Raw genomic sequence first — 6768 nt, 5'->3', positions numbered from 1 at the left:
AGGAAGGAGGGAAGGAAGGAAGGAAGGAGGGAAGGAAGGAAGGAAGGAGCAGTTCATGGGTGCCGGTGACTGAGAGCCTTTTGGGATGTGTTCCTGGACATGCGGCTTGTACGCCAGTAGATGGTCCTACATGCTCATTACAGGCAAGCACTAAGTAGACTTGGTGAGCTTAAAACAAAGCACATGAAAGAAAGTGTAAGAATCCAAATAGGAAAGAAAGAAGTCAAATTATCCCAACATATAGATGGCTTAAAGCTACACTTAAAAGAGCTCAAATGTTATCCCCTTTTCTGGCTTCCCCTTAGGAAAACCCCTATCCCATCCCCCCTCCCCTGCTTCTATGAGAATGCTCCTCCACCCATCCACCCAATTCTGCCTCCCTGCCCTGGCATTCCCTTATATTCGGGCATCAAGCCTTCAGAGGGCTAAGGGCCTCTCCTCCCACTGATACCCAACAAGGCCATCCTCTACTACATATGCAGCTGGAGCCTTGGATCGCTCCATGTGTACTCTTTGGTTGGTGGTTTAGTCCTCCTCCTGGAAATTTTTAGACCTCATATACACTTGTAAGAAAGTAGCATACAGAGTTGCAACAAAGTCAACATACAAAGATAAATAGTTCTGTGTACCAATAAGAGCATGCCAAGAAAGAAACCCATGAAAAAAAAAAATCCTGTTCACAATAACTTTGAAAACAAGACTGGGAGAGAGGTCTCTGTGAGAAGCTGTGAAAGTGAAGCCTCATTTGCATAGGGGACTCCAAGATGTTGGAGATTCCAGAGCCATGGGGATACCTGCCAAGGAGTGTGGTGCAGGCAGCAAACCTGGAATGGAAACACCCTTTGCATCCTTTGTCATCAGACACAGAGATGTAGAATTTGGGGGCTGACGTGCTGGGCTTCAGTCTTGCTTTATCCCAGTGATTCCTCACTGTGCCCCTTTCTTTTTTAATGTATCTTCCATACCATTGTGTGTTGGAAGTATGTAACTTACTTTTTTATTTTATAGGGGGTTACAAGTAGAGAGATTGTCTTAAGACTCTGATACATTTGGACTTTTAAATAGTGTTGAGGCTGTGAACGACTATGGAGATTTTTGAAGTTGGGCTGAATGCATTTTGCATTGTGATATGGCTATAAGCCTATGATGGCCAGGGCATAGACTGTGGTGTGTTGAATGAGAGTAGCTCCCAAAGGCTCATAGGTTTGAATACTTGGTCTCCAATTAAAGGAACTGTTTGAAAAGAATGAGGAGTTGTGGTCTTGTTAGAGGAAGTATGTAACTGAAGTGTGTAGGCTATGAGGTTTCAAAAGCCCATGCCAAATCCAGTCTCTCTCTCTCTCTCTCTCTCTCTCTCTCTCTCTCTCTCTCTCTCTCTCTCTCTCTCTCTCTCTCTCTCTCTCTCTCTCTCTCTCTTTCTCTCTCTGGATCAGAGTATAGTGCTCAGCTACTTCTCCAGTACCATGCATGCTTGCCTGCCACAATGATCTCCATCATGATGCTAATGGACTAACCCCCTAAAGATTTAAGCAAGCCACCAATTAAATGTCTCCTTCTATAAGTTGTGTTGGCTATAGTGTCTCTTTCCAACAATAGGACAGTAAATAAGACAATATGGAAGCACAAAAGACACTGATCAGCCAAAGCATCTGTAGCAGAAAGCATTGCTGGAGGTATCACAATACGAACTTCAAATTATATTACAGAACAATAGTAACCAGGACAGCACAGTATTCGTACACACGCGCACGCGCACACACACACACACACACACACACACAGCACAATTCAACACAACAGAAGACCCAAGAAGGAAAACCATAAGTACATCCACCCCATTTTTGACAAGGCTTCCAAAAACACATTGAAAAAAAAAACACAGCCTCTTTAACAATTGGTTCTGGGAAAACTAGATTTCCACAAATGAAAACCACAGTTCTCACCCCACACAAAACCCAATTCGAAATGAATCAAGGATTTTTTTCGGGGGGTGGGGGGGGGCTTTTGTTTGCTTTTTTAAACAATGTGTTTTATAGTCTGCGCTGGTTTCACACTTGTTCTGTAGCTTAGAAATTGGACTCAACTTTTGATTCTCCTGTCATTATTTTACAAATGCTAGGATTAGTGGCCTGCACCACTACATCTGGAGCTGAATGAAAGGCCATAATGTAAGATCTTAAACTTTGAAACTGGTAGAAGAAAACAAAGTTACCTTCAGTATTCAGGCACAGGCAAGCACTTCCTCAAAGGACTCCAATAACGCAGACAATGATCCCCAAAAATTGATGATGTAATTACATGATATTAAAAGGCTTCTTCATGCCAAACAAAATAATCACAAGAGTGGAGAGAAAGAACGCCTACCCCGTGGAAAATAGTCTTTGTAATAAACAGAGCATTAAAGTTTCATAAAATGTATGAAGAGCTACAAAACTTGAACGCTCCAAACCCAAATCGTCATCCAGTCAGCAAATGAACCAATGGACTCAACAGTTTTCAAAAGAAGAAATACAAAGAACTAACACATGCTTGAAAACATTGTTCAATATCTGTAAATACCAGAGACGTGGAAATAAAACTGCTTTGAGGGCTGGTAAGATGGCCCTGGGGGTGAAGGTGCTTACTGGTAAGTCAGACCACTGGAATTCAAGCCTTGGGACCCAAGGGCAAAATGAGAAGACCAGCTCCTGCGAGCTGTCAGAGTGGGCACTTAGGCACACACAACGTTTAAAACCTGCTTTGAGATTACATCTCACTTCAGTCAGAACGGTTATCATCATGGAAACAAAGAAGGAAAGAAAACAAATGACAATAAACGCCCTTCTCAGGTCACCTGAGCGGTAGCCAATGACTGCTGGAAGAGCAAAAGGTGAGGTAGAGGCATCACCAAGTCCCCCACAGAGTCTCTTTGGAGGTAATCATTTGCAGAGACAATGATGACAAAGATGAGAGGCAGGGATTCATGGACAACAGTAAGGAGGCTGAGGTGGCTCCCTGTTGAAAGGTTACTGCCCCAAATCAACTCTTCCTATATTTCATTATTAATACATGTAGAAATAGTCCCTGAGGACACTTACTAACTAACTCCGAAGTTCTGAGAGAAAACACAAGGGTGAATTCGTACTTTTACTACTGTTGTTTATAAAGAAGTTTACCATTCTAGTCATTTCACCTGTCCAACTTAGTCATCTCAACTGCATGCACACAGCTGTGCAGTATTTCTTAGCAGCTTTCTTCTTGCATATACAAGCATATGAAGCATTTTCATGATCTTTACTGCTCTGAAATGCTCATTTAAATATAGAAATGAGCTGCAATATAGGCAAGGATAACAAGCATTAAAATCTGAAAAAGTCTTCTGTATTACTGTAGAAGCATACATACGTGTGTGTGTGTGAGTGTGTGTGTGTGTGTATACATATATATAGACTTACATGTGCATATACAGGTACATATACAATGGGCAGTTGGCATTGCCTCTACTAGACACCACAGACTAAGAAAAAGCACAATGCTAAGAATGGGTTATCTTTTTCGGAGTTGGAGTTGTTGGCCACAGGCTACGGTCAATGCTTTCTTTCATTTCCTGCTGTAACTTAATGGTTAATCCCCTATTGCTAAGACACCACATGACCAAGTTACAGAACATGGGAAACCAAGCTGCTACTGACCTGGAAACTTCATCCCTACTGCCCAACTTTCATAGTACTGACAGGTGCTCTACACACTACCAAAGGACAGCAGTCACTGTGGTGGCTTGAATGAGAATGACACTCATAGGCTCATATATTTGAATGCTTGGTCACCAAGGAGTGACACTATTTGAAAGTATTAGGAGGTGTGGCCTTGTTGGAGAAGGTATGTCTTTGTTAGAGAAGGTATTTCATCAGGGGTGGGTTTGTGGTTTCAAAAGTCCATGCTAGGTGCTCTCTCTGTCTCTCTCTGTCTCTCTGTCTCTCTCTCTCTCTGTCTCTCTGTCTCTCTCTGTCTCTGTGTCTGTCTGTCTATCTGTCTCTCTCTTTCTCTGTCTCTGTCTCTCTCTGTCTCTGTCTCTCTGTCTCTCTCTCTCCCTCCCTCCCTCCCTCCCTCCTCTTTGCATATTAAGATATAAGACTCTTGGCTACTGCTCTGGGCTGGTTCTGGCCCAGTTGCACCTGCGTGTGGCCCAGGCTCCCGGACTCCCTGCAGCTCCGAGGCAGCAGCATGGGTGGCAGCAGGGCTGGTCCTGGGCACTGCGCCTGCTACTGTATCTACCGGCTGACTCGGGGACCACGGCTAGGCAGTTGCCCGACTGCGCCCTTCGCGGTCTGCAGAAGACAGCTTGAGAAACTTCTGAAATTGCTGGAGTCAACCGACGATCCTATAATTACTAAAAAAGCCTTGGTCACCTTAGGAAATAATGCAACCTTTTCTACTAACCAGGCTATTATTCGTGAGTTGGGTGGTATCCCAATTGTTGGAAACAAAATCAACTCCCTGAACCAAAGTATTAAAGAGAATGCTTTAAATGCACTGAATAACCTGAGTGTGAATGTTGAAAATCAAACTAAGATAAAGATATACGTCCCTCAAGTCTGTGGGGACGTCTTTGCTGATCCCCTGAACTCTGCGGTGCAGCTGGCTGGACTGAGGCTGCTGACAAACATGACGGTCACCAACAACTACCAGCACCTGCTCAGCGGCTCCGTCGCTGGCCTGTTCCACCTGCTGCTTCTGGGAAATGGAAGCACCAAGGTTCAGGTTTTGAAGCTGCTTTTGAATTTGTCTGAGAATCCAGCCATGATAGAAGGACTACTGAGCGTCCAAGTGGATTCTTCATTCCTTTCCCTTTATGAGGGCCAAGTAGCAAATGAGATTCTTCTTCGGGCTCTTACACTGTTTCAGAATAGAAACAATTGCCTCAAAGTGGAAGGCCGGTTTGCTAATCACATTCCTTTTGCTAAAAGGGTCATTGTTTTTTCTGTTATAGGAGAAGAATGTGCCCAGAAAATGAGAGCTTTAGCCTGTCATCATGATGTGAATGTGAAAGAGAAGGCTTTAGCAATAAAGCAGAAATTCTGATCGGTTGTTCCTATTTTTATCAAAGACTCAAACAGGAATGCAGTCTTAAGTCAGCACACAGGAACGTTTACCTTCCTTGAAAGGGGTTCTTTCAGCCGATGGAGTTAAACAGTAAAAGTGAGTGAGCAGCTCTAATCCAACTCGATGTTCAGATTTTTGATTTTGGAGTAGTTTGGATTTGGGGTTTGGGGAAGGAGTAGAGTCTAGAACCTTCAGAGGATGTGGATCACTTATGGGGCAAATGTCTACTTATGATCGTGGACAGACTGGCCATGCTCTTCAGGATTATTTTGAAGGATTCTAGTGCTATTAAATGAATATGAGGGGTTGCACTGAAGACACTTACTGAGGTATTTAATGGTTTCCTGACATGAGCTGAGTGGCCTGTCTCTGTACAATCCTAACTCCTGGGAGTGATTTGCAGTTGCTCATGAGACAGCGTTAGGTGCTGAGTTGAAGACTGTGACTGCCACAGCAAGGGCCTTGTGCCTCAAATCAGTGAATACTGCAAGCTCGAGTCCACCGCCAACCCTGCCATACTGCTTGCAAATCTGAGTCCATCATGAGACTCTGCCTGCAGCATTTCTGATCAATAGGACTGTACTTCCATTTACATGGAAAACATTTTCTTACTGCTTAACCCCTTGTGTAAGATACTAGAGAGCACTCCAAGCTTCCACCCACAGGCAGGCAGCCCTTTAAAAAAGAGTGTCCTGATAAGTCGATGGATGCGTGGAGAAACACACCCATGAGATGGTTGCTTTGAAAGCATGCTGGGAAGCAATGTATTAGGGTCCTGTGTCTTTGTTTTTCTCTTAGTAATGATAAATACACTTATACATGGACAGAACATTTCTAGAACAATACCAAAAAACTTCTGGGACTGGGACTGGGACTGGGTACATGGATTTCTTTCTGTTCCTGTTTCTACCATTTGGATTTGTACTGAGCATAAATTGTATAATTTTTTAATAAAAAGGAAAATGAAAAAAGAAGAAGAAGAAGAAGAAGAAGACTCTCAGCTACTGCTCTACTTGCCTGTCTGCTTCCCAAAATGACAATCGTGAGCTAACCCTCTAAAACTGTATACAACCTCCAAGTAAATGTTTCCCTTTTATAAGAAGTTGCCTTGGTCATGGTCTCTCTTCACAGCAATAGAGCAGTGACTATGGCAGGCATTATTAGTCGTATCCACCCACAAATCATTCGAGCTACAAGAACAGCCATCCTGGCAAGACATGCCTATTGACGCAATACTGGCACCAATGTCGTGGGAGTATCCAACAGCTTTCTGGTTGAACTTAAGTCCTACTCCACTAGATAAATATCATAGTTGGCACCATTATCAGGGCCAAGGCCTGTAACGAGACAGGTCATAGGCCCTAGGGAAAGAAAGGGGCATAGTATTAAACTAGCCCCTAATGACTTCTTGATATGCCCATAGATTGGTGGATCTCTGGACTCTCATCAGATAAGTTTCCTTTTGAAATAGATGATGGTTAGCACAGAGGCTCAAAATTGATCAAGGGACAGAGAATAAGAGACCATAGAGTACTCAGCTCTAAAATGGGCATCTCTATTACTTCGCTCACCCAGTAGGCTGAAATCATTGTGAAGAGAGGACAAAAGACTCTTAAGAGGTGGCAGATGACTACAGGAATTATGGACACAACAGGGCAGCTACATATAAATCAAAATGATTGTGAC

General features: G+C 43.4%; 1 pseudogene; it reads left to right on the top strand.

Annotated features, from left to right (window-relative positions):
- Positions 1-2598: 2598 nt before the first annotated feature.
- LOC110291816 lies at positions 2599-5061 on the top strand (annotated as a pseudogene).
- Positions 5062-6768: the final 1707 nt, after the last annotated feature.

The sequence above is a fragment of the Mus caroli genome, chromosome 3 (assembly GCF_900094665.2).
Source record: "Mus caroli chromosome 3, CAROLI_EIJ_v1.1, whole genome shotgun sequence".
NCBI classification, from domain to species: domain Eukaryota; kingdom Metazoa; phylum Chordata; class Mammalia; order Rodentia; family Muridae; genus Mus; species Mus caroli.
This window is presented reverse-complemented; position numbering and strand designations above follow the sequence as displayed.